The sequence below is a fragment of the Periplaneta americana genome, chromosome 7 (assembly GCF_040183065.1).
Source record: "Periplaneta americana isolate PAMFEO1 chromosome 7, P.americana_PAMFEO1_priV1, whole genome shotgun sequence".
Lineage (NCBI taxonomy): Eukaryota > Metazoa > Arthropoda > Insecta > Blattodea > Blattidae > Periplaneta > Periplaneta americana.
The window spans coordinates 15,551,404-15,570,624 of record NC_091123.1 but is presented as its reverse complement, the minus strand read 5'-3'; positions in this window follow the sequence as shown (position 1 = coordinate 15,570,624).

Sequence of the window (19,221 nt, the reverse complement as noted above, 5' to 3'; positions counted from 1 at the left end):
AAAATGATGCAATATTGAAAGCTCTTTCGTCATTGGAAAACGCGAACATATTTTTGGAACGTACTCTGACGGTAAGACTACTATGACTTGGATCTGTGTGGAAGACGGTTGAACTTCATTCGTAGAAGGGGTGGGAGTGAAGTACATTCAAAAACTCAGGTACAATAAAAATTGAAGTAAAAATAAAATGATGTCCCTGTACATACATACATACATACATACATACATACATACATACATACATACGCCTACATACATAGGCCTACATACAGTAGATACATACATATTCTGCCAAATTACAGGTCTTTCACTGCAAATCCAGCATTCTCCAATCTTTCCTATTTTCTCCCTTCGTCTTAATCTTCCCATACGATCCATATAGCCTACTGTATGTTAATATCGTTTATCAGTTTCTTCTTTGGAAAGATAAATGCGGTAAGTTATTTTTCCGTTGCTTTCCGCACACCACTTTCTTTTTCGCATCTTAAAAGATCCAAAGGGACCCCAGCGTGGAGGTGAAGATAGTGAATTTGACTAATTAGGGTCTCCGAACTTCATCGAATTTAACCGCAAGTGTTAAATATCAGTTCTATCAGGGTGTTTGACTATCAGAGATCGGGAAATCCCAAATAGCCTATGCCCCCACCCCAATTAGCCTTTGTAGGTTTGTCACCACAAATAATTTAAATTTATTTATGTTGAGTGAGATTCTCAATAGAGATTCCCATTATGCAAAAATATTGTTTAATTTTGTAACTGATGTTTCTTTTATAAAATAAGAAATTGTTTTCATTTATATTTTTAATTTCTTCCAAATTTCTACAATTTGTTCCTTGTACTGATTATTTAACATATACGTAGTAGTACAATAGATCTATGAAATGTAAAAAAAGGTAAAATAAGATAGCAAACCTTAATTTCATTTCATTTGATTTATTATATTCCATAGGTCTTACATGAGCAATGAAGCTTTAAGATGTGGAACAAGTCAAAATTTTACAATATTACAATTGCATTTTTACAATTTTTTAAATATTTTACAATTTTTACAGTTTTTACAATTTTTTACAATATTTTGGCGAGATGTAGTGAGATGAGGTGAGGCCCGAGGATTCGCCAAAAGATTACCCGGCATTTGCCTTGTGGTTGGGGAAAACCTCGGAAAAAAAACCCAACCAGGTAATCAGACCAAAGGGGTGAAATGAAGTAAGGCCGAGTACTCGTCATAGACCATTCGGCTTCAGTCCCACGACAAATAGAGAAGGGAAGTAAAACAGACAAGGCGACATAAGCAGGTTACAGTATGTCAAAGCTATAGCATATCATACAAATTTCTGCCGTAAATGTTCAACTGATCAAAGGCACACATATTTTACCAGACCCTCTAAATGGAGAAAGTTACACAACGCAGAACTGCACGCATTGTATTCTTCACCTGACATAATTAGGAACATTAAATCCAGACGTTTGAGATGGGCAGGGCATGTAGCACGTATGGGCGAATTCAGGAATGCATATAGAATGTTAGTTGGAAGGCCGGAGGGAAAAAGACCTTTGGGAAGCCGAGACGTAGATGGGAGGATAATATTAAAATGGATTTGAGGGAGGTGGAATATGATTGTAGAGACTGGATTGAACTTGCTCAGGATAGGGACTGATGGCGGGCTTATGTGAGGGCGGCAATGAACCTGCGGGTTCCTTAAAAGCCATAAGTAACTAAGTCGTACTGCACTTGGAGGCCAGTCTGGTTAAATTGGAAGGGAAATGTGCGGGACGCAACTCGGATATCTCAACATTCAAACGGGTACGTAAGGTCCGCACTGCTCCATGTTAATATGTTTGTGAGGCACCCTGTTGCTGGGTCGGTCGCCCGTGTAACTTCTGCTCCGCTCGTTACGGCTTACTCTGCCCGCCCCCACTCTCGCCCAGCACCGTAGTGTAAGCTGTCGCCGTAGTAGTAGTAGGCATAGTAGAATATAGTAGCTGAGCCGCCTGGATCACCCGGGTGACGTCATTGTGCGGAGGCTTCGTTATTCCCGCCCGCCCGGCCCTTCAATGAGCCCGCACCGCTCTGCAGCTTCCTGCTCACTCATTGATTCATGCTGAGAGGCAGCTGCTGACTCACTGCGCCTCACCACCGGAGTCTGGGGTTCCGATTCCTACAAGATCTTCTGAGATCTCTCGTGGATAACATCATGATCGTCGTATTGATCATTTTCGACGTCAATATTGAAGTTTCCTTCACCGTCACCAGAGTCATCGTCATTCTTTCGCCGTCATTGTCATCTTGCCCATCGCCATCATCTATCATCATCATTAGGGCTTCGATTTTTATGACCTAAATACAGTGGTCCCAACATTTTGAGTGTTACGGACCCCTTAAAGTTCCTAATTCATGTTGGGACACCCGCAAAAATATTTTGCATAATTTAGGTCCATAAATATGTTATACTCATTACATATTTTCATAATGTAGTGAATTAAGTATCCTTAATGAATTGGTAGCGATATCAAATTTTAGTTTTAGCTTTTGAATACAATTTTAAACTGAAAATATATAAATACAAAGACAGCACGTTTTCCTGAGGAAAATGAATTTAGTTACTTAGACTTGCCGTAAGGTTGTTGTTGGGATGATTTATATTGCCTTGTAGCTGGTTGTTATTGGGATGGTTGATTTTGCCTTGTAGCTGGTTGTTATTGGGAGGTTGATTTTGCCTTGTAGCTGGTTGTTATTGGGATGGTTGATATTGCCTTGTAGCTGGTTGTTATTGGGAGGTTGATATTGCCTTGTAGCTGGTTGTTATTGGAGTGGTTGATATTGCCTTGTAGCTGGTTGTTATTGGGAGGTTGATATTGCCTTGTAGTTGGTTGTTATTGGGAGGTTGGTATTGCCTTGTAGCTGGTTGTTATTGGGATGGTTGATATTGCCTTGTAGCTGGTTGTTATTGGGAGGTTGGTATTGCCTTGTAGCTAGTTGTTATTGGGATGGTTGATATTGCCTTGTAGCTGGTTGTTATTGGGAGGTTGATATTGCCTTGTAGCTGGTTGTTATTGGGAGGTTGATATTGCCTTGTAGCTGGTTGTTATTGGGAGGTTGGTATTGCCTTGTAGCTAGTTATTGGGATGGTTGATATTGCCTTGTAGCTGGTTGTTATTGGGAGGTTGATATTGCCTTGTAGCTGGTTGTTATTGGGATGGTTGATATTGCCTTGTACCTGGTTGTTATTGGGATGGTTGATATTGCCTTGTAGCTGGCAGTTTGACAAGTCTGGTTGTTATTGGGGTGGTTGACATTGCCTTGTAGCTGGTTGTTATTGGGAGGTTGATTTTGCCTTGTAGCTGGTTGTTATTTGGAGGTTGATATTGCCTTGTAGCTGGTTGTTATTGGGAGGATGATTTTGCCTTGTAGCTGGTTGTTATTGGGAGGTTGATTTTGCCTTGTAGCCGGTTGTTATTGGGAGGTTGATTTTGCCTTGTAGCTGGTTGTTATTGGGAGGTTGATTTTGCCTTGTAGCTGGTTGTTATTGGGAGGTTGATTTTGCCTTGTAGCTGGTTGTTATTGCGATGGTTCATATTGCCTTGTAGCTGGTTGTTATTGGGATGGTTCATATTGCCTTGTAGCTGACAGTTTTTACAAATCTGGTTCAATTGTAGATACTCGTAAATCGCAAGTTTAGCCCAACATCAAATTTACATCTACATCAATTCTTCATGGAGACCAACAGAAAATGTACACTGGACACAAGTATGTTGATACAAATGAAGTTTAGGTGTTATGTTGCAGATCGGAAAACACGGGATAAATGAGTGAATACAGATAGGCCTACGATTGCAACAAGCTCTTTGTAGGAAACACTATTTTTAAGCTCGAGTCAGGCGGACGAACTATTTTTGTCACACAGAAGGGTTTTCATTCAATTGTTTTTTTTTTAATTGCAGAAAGGAAAATATTCTATTAATTTTTAATGCTAATAAATCAAGGTTTTCTTCATACTCCCAACGATATCGGACAAGAGTTCATCACCATTTGTTGCTAGGAAGTTGCTCAGAGTGGGAAATTAATCGAATTCTGGACTGACAACACAGCTAGACCACAAGGGTAATTTCTTTATTATTACTTCAATCTTATCCTGAACCGTGAACACCAGAAGCTGAACTCAGAAAATTGAATTCAAAGAATATAAAAATCTAAAGTAACAAGACAGGTAGGCGAGACTTGCAAGCTAATAGAAGTCCCTGAGGTGGTCTCATTCCTGGTGAACTCTGTATCTCACAAGTCTGACGCAAGCAAACAAGTATTCCTTCAAGCTGAGAAAAATCAGAGAACGCGATGAAGTTAAGTTTAATTGAAACATCATTTGAAAAATATATCTTGTTCCTACGGGTTCCTTTCGAATTATGCGCGGAACCCTGAATAGTTTTTCATACGGTATAAAATAAGAAGAAGTTTGTAATGCCTTGGTTGTCTCTCTCATGTTCGAATATTGCATGACATTAGCCCCTAACATCACCGTCATCAACGTCGTGGTCACCGTCATTTTTGTCACTAAAATCATTCTTTAATCATCATTATCATCATCATCATCGTTGCAATCATTATCATTGTCGTCGTTACACTCGTAAATTGTCATCGTCGTTGCCTTCATTATCGTCATTGTAATCATTAGGACTAGGATTTTCATGAAATTGCGTCTTTTTTCTAGTAAGCCAGAAACATAGCTGCTTTAGTATTTATATGTTATGTGATAAACTGAGTGTTTAAAGACATATTTGTTAAGGCATTTTTTTGCATTTTTGCCTGTTTCAACTCATAAGAGCATTTTTTGTTTTATTCGGTCATTTTTAATGCATTTTCATTTAATTTTGGCCATAAATCCCCATTATTAATGTAAAATAATGTTCATTTCCTTTGATATTTTCTTTACATATTTTTTTGTCCATTAATACCCATTATTTTGTATAATACTTTAATCGTTTTTTTACACAAATATTACCATTTTAACGTGGTACACCTCATGTAATAGATGAGACCAACCACCCTTCAATATACCTGCTAATTCCGGATAAGAGTGGCCTTGTGATAGAATACATGGAAACTAAAAGTAAAGTAAATCCATGGCGCTACAGCCCATGAAGGGCCAAGACCAACCAGCTGCCTGCTGACCTCACGTCCACATGCCGGCACAAAGGTGAACGATCATACATGGAAACTACATCGGGTAAAATAATTAATTAAAGTGTACTACTTAGAAAAAATTATGTAAAATTTAATTTAATTACTAGTCTAAATATCAAGTAGTACAAAACCTCTTGTCCTACTAAGCCAATTATATAAGATCAATTTTTAGGGCATTTTTTAACGATCTTTAGGTCATAAATGCATTGTTTTAGGACATTTTTTTATGATTTATAGGTCATCAAAATCCTAGCCCCAGTAATCATCGTCGTCATAGTCTAAGGCATTATGAAATCATAGATTAATAAAAGGTAGAGGAGGGACTGTGTAGCCTATTTCATCCTCACGAGTCACTTGACGTCAGACGAAGACATAAGAAAACTTTTAAAAAAGTATCTAATTGTAGAATAGGTCTACTGGTACATCATGTTTTTATAATGGCAATGGCAAGCTACTCATTCAGACGCTTGTGATAGACTATCTGAAGCTGGGTTATGTTACTAAGAAGTAGTTTATTGATTAGTTTTATATTAACATATAGGGCCTATAAATCTTTTCAATTAATGATGGTAAAAATATCAATCTTTTAGTTATAATTTTGAACATCCACTGGTTACTTTAACAATCGCACGCCATTCATTCGTAGGATGGTAAAAAATATAACCTTTCAGTTATGATTTTGAACATCCACTAGTTACTTCAAAAATACGTCATTCATTCGTAGGATGATAAAAAATATAAATCTTTTGGTTATGATTTTGAACATCCATTGGTTACTTTAAGAATCGCACGTCATTCATTCGTAGAATTATAAAAAATATAAACCTTTTGCTTATGATTTTGAACATCCATTGGTTAAGAATCGCACATCAATCATTCGTAGGATGATAAAAAAATATAAACTTTTTGTTATGATTTTGAACATCCATTGGTTACTTTAAGAATCGCACGTCATTCATTCGTAGGATAATAAAAAATATAAACCTTTTAGTTATGATTTTGAAAAGACATTGGTTACTTTAAGAATCGCACGTCATTCATTCGTAGGATGATAAAAATATAAACCTTTTAGTTATGATTTTGAACGTCCATTGGTTACTTTAAGAATCTCACGTCATTCATTCGTAGGATGATAAAAATATAAACCTTTTAGTTATGATTTTGAACGTCCATTGGTTCCTTTAAGAATGGCACGTCATTCATTCGTAGGATGATAAAAAATATAAACCTTTTAGTTATGATTTCGAACATCCATTGGTTACTTTAAGAATCGCACGTGAATCATTAGTAGGATGATAAAAATATAGACCTTTTAGTTATGATTTTGAACGTCCATTGGTTACTTTAAGAATGGCACGTCATTCATTCGTAGGATGATAAAAAATATAAACCTTTTAGTTATGATTTTGAACATCCATTGGTTACTTTAAGATTCGCACGTCATTCATTCGTAGGATGATAAAAAATATAAACCTTTTAGTTATGATTTTGAACGTCCACTGGTTACTTTAAGAATTGCAGGTCATTCATTCGCAGGATGGTAAAAATTATAAACCTTTAAATTATGATTTTGAACATCCACTATTTACTTTAAAAATAACACGTCATTCATTCGTACTACGAAAAGAAAATCCTTCCAATTATCATTTTGAATATATGATTTTGAACATCCAGTCGGCTTGCGTAGCGTAGTCGGTATAGTTGCTAGCCTTCTGTTCGAAGTTGCGGGTTCGATCCCGGCCCAGTTCGATGGAATTTAAGTGTGTTTAAATGCGACAGGCTCATGTCAGTAGATTTACTGGCATGTAAAAGAACTCCTGCGGGACAAAATTTCAGCACACCGACGACGCTCATATCTCTGTAGTTGCGTGCGTCGTTAAATAAACCGTACTTGAATTGAATTTTGAACGTCCAGTAGTTACTTTAAGAATCACATGTCATTCATTCGTAGTATAGTGAAAAATATAAACCTTTAAGTTATGATTTTGAACATCCATTGGTTATTTTAAGAATCTCAAGTCATTCATTCGTAGCATGATGAAAAATATAAACTTTTTGGTTATGATTTTGAACATCCATTGGTTACTTTAAGAATCTCACGTCATTCATTCGTAGGATGATGAAAAATGTAAACCTTTTTGGTTATGATTTTGAACATCCATTGGTTATTTTAAGAATCGCACGTCATTCATTCGTACAATGATGAAAAAAAATATAAACCTTTTAGTTCTGATTTTGAACTCCCATTGGTTACTTTAAGAATCTCACGTCATTCATTCGTAGGATGATGAAAAATATAAATCTTTTCGTTATGATTTTGAACATCCATTGGTTACTTTAAGAATCACATGTCATTCATTCGTAGTATAGTGAAAAATATAAACCTTTCCGTTATGATTTTGAACATCCATTGGTTATTTTAAGAATCTCACGTCATTCATTCGTAGGATGATGAAAAATATAAACCTTTTGGTTATGATTTTGAACATCCATTGGTTACTTTAAGAATCTCACGTCATTCATTCTTAGGATGATAAAAAATATAAACCTTTTGGTTATGATTTTGAACATCCACTGCTTACTTTAAGAATCTCACGTCATTCATTCGTAGGATGATAAAAAATATAAACCTTTTGGTTATGATTTTGAACATCTATTGGTTACTTTAAGAATCGTACGTCATTCATTCGTAGGATGATAAAAAATATAAACCTTTTAGTTATGATTTTTAACATCCACTGGTTAATTTAAGAATCGCACGTCACTCGATCTTAGTGTACTAAAAATATGAACTTTTAAATTATTATGTTTAACATCCATTGGTTACTTTAAGAATCTCACGCCATTCATTCGTAGGATGATGAAAAATATAAACCTTTTAATTATGATTTTGAACATGCATTGGTTAATTTAAGAATCGCACGTCATTCATTCTTAGTGTGGTAAAAAAAATGTAAACCTTTAAATTATGATTTTGAACATCCACTGGTTACTTTAAGAATCTCACGTCATTCATTCGTAGGATGATAAAAAATATAAACCTTTCAATTATGATTTTGAACATCCACTGCTTACTTTAAGAATCTCATGTCATTCATTCGTAGGATAAAAACATATAAACCTTTCAATTATGATTTTGAACATCCACTGCTTACTTTAAGAATCCCACGTCATTCATTCGTAGGATGAAAAAAAATTTAAACCTTTCAATTATGATTTTGAACATGCACTGCTTACTTTAAGAATCTCATGTCATTCATTCGTAGGATGATAAAAAATATAAACCTTTCAATTATGATTTTGAACATGCACTGCTTACTTTAAGAATCTCATGTCATTCATTCGTAGGATGATAAAAAAAAATAAACCTTACAATTATGATTTTGAACATCCACTGGTTAATTTAATAATCGCACGTCATTCATTCTTAGTGTGGTAAAAAAATGTAAACCTTTAAATTATGATTTTTAACAGCCATTGGTTACTTTAAGAATCGCACGTCATTCATTCGTAGAATAATATGGCATACTCCATACCAACTTTTGAGTGGGTACAAAAAGTTACAAATACAATGTATCAGAACAGACCGTAAAATAAATGTGTTGATGTTAGTGTTTTCGTCTTCCAAACTATTTATAAGGCGACGAACTGAATCTGAAAATCCTTTCATCCGGAAAAGGTTATTTATTTGTTGGTAGCAGAGCGTGTGTTACGCTTTTCGTCTTCAGAAGCTAATTTGCCTTGAATTACGTGTCTGGAACTAATTTCTCTAAGCGACAAAGTGGGTCTTTCTTTCCTTTCTTAGTCGGATGTCTGTGTGTGGATGACTTTGCGTTTTCCGTGTCGCTCTCCGGGACTGCATAATAGTCAGAAGACAAGGGGCTCACATTATATCGTTGCCGCGTTTTACGAGGGTTCCCGGATGAGAATCGAAGGCTATTAAAAGGTTCCACCCTCTCTTCTCACCCTCTACCCTCACACACACTCACAATGAAGTATCTGAGGTGGCAGGCGAAGGTTCCCCCGCCTCATTCTCATGTACTACCATTCAGTTTTAAAGCCTGAAGAGTAAGTGGCACATGGCAAACAAAATCGGAATCACAGTTGGCAACACTTCAGCATAAAAACCCCCGTTGCACTCAAGTGGCCATTCTATGGAAGTCTTGCTCATAGGAGGAAGGTCTCTCGTTCTTGTCGTGGGGAGATTGAATATGTAACTGGGCAATTGGTACTGCCAACACTAGAACAGTTAAAGAAGTCCTTGTTTTCAGAGTACTCCAAAGTGCGCCATTTGTTCGCTCCATTTCAAGTCCTCTGATAGCAATCGTAGTTTTCTTCTATTATACAGAGTAGGCTATAAGGGATATATGTGCAAATATTTTTAGAGATGATCGGCTATAAACTATTGAACCAAAATATGTAAAAGAAATTCCCAGTATTCGCTAATCTTCAAAATTATTTTTGGCCATGAAAAAATACCACAGTCTAGTATATACAGTCACGAAGCTCAATATGTAGTAACTATGCATCCATAGATAGTTGCTAACCACTACTCTCTTTCCAGCTAAAGATTGAAGTAAATGTAAATAAATGCACGTGGGATAATGGTTCCTGATTGGCTATTGGACGCACAACGCCTCCAAACTCATGCTTGTCATCTTCTTCCTCACATTAAAATAGTTCCTTCTTAAATAATAAAATGTATAATATACATGGAATACGAGTGAATTAAACATGCTTATAAGAACACTTTCTTACGATTTAAACAACATGTTTATATTAGTAGTTTCAGGGATTGCACGTTAAATCATTGTAACGTGTATTATGGCAACGCGCATGCGTAATAGGCATTAAATCCCTCCCAAGGTGACTTGCAGCTTCACAGAGCACAACAACACAGCTGGTATAACACAGTGCGAGATTCAGTGTTGCCAACCTCAAATAAATTTCTGTAGAATTAAAGAAATTCTCCACACTTCGAAGAATTACATTTAATCACGAATCTACAGAAAAAGAAAATCCACTATTCCCAGTAGAGAAATAATAAATATCAACCCTCTGTGAGCATTTTACGGGTTAGTTCAATGAATGTGTTGAAATGTCTGCAATATATCAGACGGTGGCTAAACTGCGTGCTCACTTGCTGAAAATAATGCGCCCTGGTGGCTGCTTTGGTAGCTAGCTTGCGATTGCGGAGTAATGCATTTCGGTTTTGTTTACGTCTACTTCAATCTTTAGTTGGAAATAGTTTAGGATCGCTAATATTGCCTCATTACAGACAATGAGAAATATTACCGGCACAGCCAATTGTTCCTAGCACCCTCACAACTCAAGCTTCGTAACTGTATGTACTAGACTGTGGAAATACCATGTTTTTAGGTTCGTTAATAATTTCAGGATGGAGAGATTCCTGTATCGCGGTGTCTTTGGTGTAGAGCAAGAACATTAGTCAATTTTGAACCCGACTATTTGCAAATCTTTGGCGATAGCGGAGTTTACTAGTTCGGTCCCATGGTCAAAAATATATAATACTTCGGTCCGGAGCCAAGAAGTAAATAATACTAGATTCGTCCCGGGTCAATAAGTTAACAGTACTAATAATAATAATAACAATAATAATAATAATAATTATTATTATTATTATTATTATTATTATTATTATTATTATTATTATTTATTTAATCTGGCAGAGCTAAGGCCAGTAGGCCTTCTCTTCCGCCCAGCCAGACTCTAATTCTAATTAAATACATTTGCTTACATAGTTATTACATTAATATCTAGATCATAAAACAACATGAACGTAAATAATGAAAATTGGATAACTAATGTTAGTGTGACAATAATAAACACTGGTAAGAAATAGTTATAACAATAATAATAATAATAATAATAATAATAATAATAATAATAGGGTAATAATAATAATAATAATAATAATAATAATAATGAGATAATTTAGATATTTATCTGTGATATATATAACCATTAAACATTGAGAAACCTGAAACAGCTATTATTGTTGACAATAATTGTTAGAAAAATATCTCGTTAGCCTATTCTTAAATTGATTTGATGTCGGTAGGGAATTCCAAAGTCGAGGAACAGCCACAGTGAAAGAAGATGAATATGAGGATGTTCGGTGGGAGGGAATGGATAATATTGAGGAGTGTTGTGATCGTGTGTCTAGGCTATGATGGGTGGATAAATTTGAAAACGAGACGCAAGATAGACAGGAGTGGAGAAATGCAATATGTGAAAGAGAAGGGAAGACAGTGGATTTTCCTACGATCTTCTAGATGGAGCCAGGACAACATTTCGAGGGATGGTGTTACGTGATCAGCCCGGCGAATATTGCAGACGAAACGGACGCACATATTATGAACACGTTGTAGTCTCTGCTCCGAAGTAACGCTTAGGTCAGTAAGCAGAATATCACAGTATAGCTACGTATGTAGGGGTACATTGACTTATGCCATATCTGTGTTCGCCACAGACAGACCCTAGCCCAGTAGTGTCAGAGTTGTAAGCTCCGAAACCGGTTGTGGTGCTAGAGACGTCCAGTCGGAGCGTGAACTTGCTTATGTCTGTGGAAGCACCGGAGCACGCAACGAGTTATAGTGGAGCGCTCCGCTCCGTTTAGGCTGTGTCTGACAACGCTGCCCTAGACCCTAGAAATCATGAAAGAAAAATTAAAGATAGGAAAGTTGATAATGAAGTTAGATGGAATTGTAGCTTAATCCTATAAAGATACAAGAACAATAAAAATATACTATTGGCTACTTCGGTCTATTTGTAGGCACATCTGTTTGAATGATGGTTTTATTTGAAGCTGAAATCTGCACATATTTCTGATAGGTGAGGGGCAGTGTTCGATTCCTTGTTGAGGTTTAAAAGAACTATCCACTTGAAAAGTACTTCCATATCGATGCTGAAACCACTTGTGCTACATTTTACAGTATACTCCAGACAACACTAGGGATTTGGTACTGAACATACAGGAGAGCAGAGCGGGTCTCTCTCTCTCTCTCTCTCTCTCTCTCTCTCTCTCTCTCTCTCTCTCTCTCTCTCTTCCACTTTGGTTCCCTGGCTTAAATACTTCAGTGCTTTTATGGATATTGAGCTCTCTTGAAATAAGAAAGAAATTTACGATATAAAATGGGAAGCAGTTGATGCAGGTTTTTTATATTCTTTGACAATCTTAAAAAACGAAGTACAGTAGTCATCATAATAAATTCATCGCACTCATAAGCTCCGCTCAGTAAGTACCTTGCAACAAATGGCAATAATCTATGAGCCCCTTATCATCATCACAATAGAAGGCACAGTTCTTTCTTCTGCCTTCCTTTTCTGTTTTCTACACATCTAATCCTGTACTTTTGTGTCTCGAGATTTTTTTTTGTGTGTATGTGTTTTTTGTCTCTTTCTCTCTCGACTTTATCTCTCTCTTTTCCATTTCGGCTTCTGAATGCCCCTTTGTCTCGGATTTTACGAGGGAGCTTGCTGGAATGGGGCATAATTACCGGGTCTGTAGGTTTCAAACGAGAAAGAGGTTAGCTACTGCAGCCCTGCTTCAAAAATGACACAAGTCACATTTCCGGGTGACTGAATACTGCTTCCTGTCAACGACTCGTTGAATTAACCTGACCTCGGGTACGAAATTCTATTCTGAACACCGAAATGAGTAGGACTTACTCCATATGTTTACATAGAATCAAATGCAATCTTCAATAGGGATATCCTGAACTAGCACCAACAGATAGCGCACGTGTACTTTGAGGGATGCGCTTTGCGTGTGCATTTGTTTTTCGGAAATATAAACATTGACGGTCTTACTAATAAAAACTCTATATACAGACGTTTAACTCTCTTATACTTATACAATTATAGCTCGTTTATACGTCGTGTGTAAATTCCTTACTAATAATGACTACATACGTCGTGTATAACAGTATAACTGTTACAAAGCTACGTAATAGTTTCGTCATTACTTCATTACGAAAGGTAATAGAATATCTGAGATTCTCTATTGCATCCGGTAGAGCGCTCTAGTGTGCCGAGTTAAGAATCGATAGTACAACTGCCTCTGATCGATTACCACACTATATTTTGGTCAAAGAGTACAAGCTACAGCAATAATATTCTACTTTTTCTGTGCTCTTTGGTGTGTTCTTCTGTGGTTACAAGGCATCCATCATCATAAAATGACAGTCGATACGAACAGCTGTTAGATGGGCGGCCATTTTTTCCCTATATACAACGCTTAAACAAGGGGTTTCGTATATATAACTACTGCAAAGCAATTCCCATTGTATAGTTACAGATTGTTTATACATCCATCGCTTATGCATGGTTTATTAGTAACGTTTTCTGTCTCAACACTGCATAAGTCTCGTATAAAAACTGTACACGATTTATTAGTAAGACCGTGAGGATATACGTAGTGTATAGTATATTAAATACTCTTAAAAACAACTAAAAATGGCAAATTTTTGTCATGTTCCTATATGTAAAAACCAGGGAAAGCTTTTTGTCTTCAATCAGGTCCCGAAATATTCTGAATATATGCTTTAAATCTTGAAAAATATAAGTAATTAAATTGCACCTCGAAAGTGCTAGCTATTAAATAAAAGTAACTACTTCAAGTAAGGAATTGTTGACTACAGTTTCGTTTTGGAAGAGGAAAATGAAGAATTAATAAAAACATATGCAACCTCGACAGCTAGCTATGTTAGCTTAGATTATATGCAGTAGTTGTAGGAGTCTCCGAAGTTTACGCCTGCAGTAAACTCTCGATAAATGGGATGTTTATTATCCAGGACGATCCGTAGTGAAATCCATTTCGTGAATAATGGTTTTAATGTACTCTAGCCTAATTATTAAAACCATGTTTTAACTTCAAATTTTCAAAATGATCATACATAGTATTCAAAACTGCATGTCCTTAATCTACAAAACGCACGACTAATCGTGATACTACTGCAATCATATTATATCATCCTATTAAAAATTGCATTTGATCTTTCTGCAACTACAGAAAAAAAAATATAAGGAATTCAATCTCGATAGTCCCTTCCCTATATAAAGAAACACATTGGTGGCTGCATATCCCGTTTTTAGCGTACGGTTCTTAAATACTAATGATTAAAGAGGGCAATATTCACCGTCGACATCCCAGCAGTTCCTATTTTTTTATTCGTGCACCTCGTTCTCAAAGTTCTCGTTTAGGTTCATGACAATTCAATTTACTCGTATCTATATTCTGCATACTGCAGATTTCCCCACCCATCTCGGGGAATCGCTCAATATTATACCGGTATGGGTTTACGTTAGTATTTATTGTACATTAAATTAAATTATGAGGTAAGAAAATATTGAATTATATTAAATTATATTAGGTTATACAAAATAATTGTAAATATAATTTTGACACGCAAGAAAACCAACAAGCGGGAAAACGTAATCAACTGTAGCATATGACATAATATAGCCCTACATCATGTTGCGCCGCATGGAACGCTCCTGCCATCTAACGCTAAAACTACGCATAAGATATCCCTATTGTAAAATTACATGTGGTAGCGTTTCGAACTAGAAGTGTGATGTACCCCTGTTCGACCCCCAGCAGTAAAGTGGAGATAATGTATCATTTTTATGAGATGGCTGAGTCCATTTTGAGATCGTTCTATGTTTTCTTCTCAATGTCTAGAAACTTCCTGATTATAAACACAGGTGGTCCCTGCACTTTTGACTGTTTAAGCCTACTGGAAAGTTTATTTTCTGCATGCTATTTTCGTATTACGCTGCTCCGTCGATAGAGGAGAAAGTGAATGTTCACCTTCTTAGATAAAACACGCGGACCAAGTCCCCTGCAATCGGCAAGCCGTAGAGCAGTGGTCATCAGCTCAGAGCACCCTGGGGCTAGCGTCTCTTACCCGCAGAGAACACAGTGCACTATGATGCAGTCGTAGCTCCTAGCGGGTATGCTCTCTACCTCTCCCTGCTGCACGTCAGGGCACACGGGACGGCTCCTCTTACCCTTTACTCATTTCAGCGAATGCTGACGACCACTAAGCATGTTGAGGGATATTATGGACAGGGAAACATCCATCATACGGGAATGGATATTTAAGAGTTGTTAATTAATTATAAAAAATGAATCTGATGCAACGTTAATACAAATTTATTTTATCATATATAGGGCTAGGATTTTGATGACCTATAAATAATGAAAAAATGTCCTAAAAAATGTATTTATGACCTAAAAATCTTAAAAAAAATGCCCTAAAATTGACATTACATAATTGAATTAGTAGGAAAAGAGGTTTTGTACTACTTAATATTTGGACTAGTAATTAAATTAAATTTTACATATTTTTTTCTAAATAGTACACTTTAATTAATTATTTTACCTGATGTAGTTTCCATGTATGATCGTTCACCTCTGCGTCGGCATGTGGCGTGATGTCAGCAGTCGGCTGGTCGGTCTTGGCCCTTCATGGGCTGTAGCACTATGGATTTACTTTACTTTTAGTTTCCATGTAGTCTACCACAAGGCCACTCTTATCCGGAATTAGCAGGTATAGAGGAGTCTATATTGAAGGGGTGGTTGGACTGATCCATTACATGGAGTGTACTACGTTAAAATGGCAATATTTATGTAGAAAAACGATTAAAATATCATACAAAATAATGGGTATTAATGGAAAAAATATGTAAAGAAAATATCAAAGGAAATAAACATTATTTTACATTAATAATGGGGATTTATGGCCAAAATTAAATGAAAATGCCTAAAAAATGACCGAATAAAATAAAAGATGCTCTCATGAGTTGAAACAGGCAAACAATGCAAAAAAAAATGCCGTAACAAATATGTCTTAAAACACTCAGTTTATCACATAACATATAAATACTAAAGCAGCAAAGTTTGTGGCTTACTAGAAAAAAGATGCAATTTCATCAAAATCCTAGCCCTAATCTTGTATCATATCATATCATATCATATCATATATCATATCGTATCGTATCGTATCATATATCATATCGTAGCAAATGTCATACCATGTCACATCATATCATGTCATACATCATATCATATCATATCATATCATATATCATATCATATCGTATCATATATCATATCATGTCATATATCATATCATATCATATCGTTTCATATATTATATCATATCATCATATCATATATCATATCATGTCATATCGTGTCGTATCGTATCATATATCATATCATATCATATCATATCATATATCATATCATATCATATCGTATCGTATCGTATCGTACCGTATCGTATCATATCATATCGTATCGTATCGTATCGTATCGTACCGTACCGTATCGTATATCATATCATATCATATATCATATATCATATATCATATCATATCATATCATATCATATCATATCATATCATATCATATATCATATCATATCATATATCACAAACGCCTAAAAGTCATAAACTGGATTTTATAAAGTCCTAAATCTCTCTTTTTAGCACCTAGAAGTCCGTTTCATTAGTCACTATAGTGCTTATTCAATGACGAGGAAATGATATGAAGTGGCAGAGCAACATTGATGTCAGAGTGGCAGAAGAAAAGAATGCTGACGACTTCGAGAAAATGTGGCATGTATTTTCCTTTTCGAACTCGTTTGCATATAGTGTTTTGCTCAGATAAACGCTATCGGTCCTATATTGTTACAGATCGAAAGCGTCTGTAGAAGAAATAGTGTGTACATTTCTCCTAGAAGGTTTTATGTTGTGTAATAGATATGGATAGATAACACAGGCTGAAGAGATATTAGAGTATTAGTATACAGCCGTCTTCCGGTTATCTATGGGAAGAATAAATATGTTTCTTTCTCTTGATTTCAGATGTTGCATAATTTACGTGGAGTGCTGAAGCCGATGGTAAGTGATGAATGTATTTGTTTACAGTTACAGTTTTCAGTTTACATTTTCTTAGTTTTCTTGTTCTGCATTGAAGTTAATTTACGAATTATACTCTACAAAAAAAAAAAAAAGTAAGATTGCCCTTACCTTATTAATTTCTTTAATTTTTTCTACGCTGGCTTTGCGGTATAATGCCCATTTCATTGTACCATATATATTTTGAAATACGTTGAATTTCAATTCCATATTTATATTATTTAAACTTAGGATGTAACTGACATATTTAAAATTACTAGCTCCTTCAACAAGTGTGGTCGGTAGAGTGATGGCCTTCTGTGCCAGAGATTGCAGATTCGATCCCGGTCTAGGTCGATTTTTTTTTTTTTTTTACCTTGGGGATTTAGTGAAGTGAATTTTTAATGGCAAGCAGAGTAACTATCTCATGCCCCCATGTTTAGATTGCTACCAGTGCACTTCATTAGAACCAGGTACCCAGCTTCGAAGCCGTTAGCCCTGTGAACTTACAGTATATTTATTTCCCCCTATTATCATAATTCAGGGTTGATATCTAAGACATTAGCAAGTTCCTTGTGATAGTAGAAGAGAAAGAGTGGGGGAAGGGAAGTGGTCCGTGGCCCATTTCTTTTAGGGCTCATCCCGACATTTGTCTATTGCTCAAGGGAAACCACGGAAAAACCTAGAGCAGGATGAGATGTCGTGCTGACGACAAGCCAATTGGCTATAGTGTGGTCGGAATATGTTCAGGTGGGAGGTTTTAGTTTAATCATTATTCAAAGTATAAATACATTAAAGGTACATAAAAATTGTTTGCAATAAGAGCAATGCATCTATGCTGCCCATAACGTGATGACCCTGAAACAGAGAAATAACATTATTAGTGCATTAATAGCCTTGTCTGTGTGTAGAGTCAAGTGGTTATTTAGTGTTCAAGTTGGTATTCGTCTTGTACGTTGTCGTTCCAAGCTAGAGGGTGGAGTACGCTCTTAGGTCTTTTATGTTTATCTAATGCAGGATTGTAATTTCCTAGTGAATAAATTAGTGAGTTTGTGCTGCTGTACGACTTGGTGTACGTGCAGAAGGCTTGATTTGAAATAAATTCTTGAATTGTCGGAATTTCTAGTTCTTCATGAATCAATCTAACAGGAGTTACTCTAGGAAGTCCTGTGATGAATCTTAAAATTTTGTTTTGGAAAACTTGTAATTTTTTACGGACTGTAATAGGTGCATGTCCCCAAGCAGGACAAGCATATAGTATTACTGACCTAATTAATGTTTTATACAAAGTGTGTATGTTTAGATGTCTGCTTTTATTTAATATTGGATAAAGCTCCACCATTCTAGCATTGGCAAGTCTGAGTTTTTGTAGTACGTGTTCGGAGAAAGTGAGCCGTCTGTCTAGTGTTACTCCGAGATATTTTACTGAAGTTTTCCACTCGATTTGTGATCCATTTATGGCTAATTTTGTGTGATTTATGCCCGGTCTATTGAATTTATTTCTCCTGCTAAATAATATGGCTTGTGTTTTTGATATATTTAATTTAATTCTCCATCTGAGGAGCCATGGTTCAATGTCACGTAGGTGACCTTGTAGCCTATTAATGGCAACATTTGGCTTCTAGGTCGACGGCATTTAAGTATGCTTAAATGCTACAGGCTCATGTCGGTACTGGCATGTAAAAGAACTCCGACACACCGGGGAACCTGATATAACCCTGGCAGTTGCGAGCGTCGTTAAATAAAACATAATTTTATTTAAATTAAACGTTTGTGTCCGCAATTGATACGTTTGCTCGTGTCATATATTTTCCAGTAAATTATTGTGTTTCCGTTTTATTCACTCACATCAGCGAATTTTAAGCTTCAGCAATTGCTGTAAATGTAACGCGTGAATTCACCTTCGTAAGTCATCTTTGAGCTGTTATTGTAACGGTGATCTGTAAACTATAAGTTCATATTTGATAAACTTTCGTTATAATATTTTAATGACAAGGTTTTTTTACATTTACAATTTATATCGACGATATAGAATTTGAATAACAGGTAACAGAACGCGCATTCTGCTAACTCATTGGTGAACAGCTATTTTTCCATTCTAGTAGCCATTC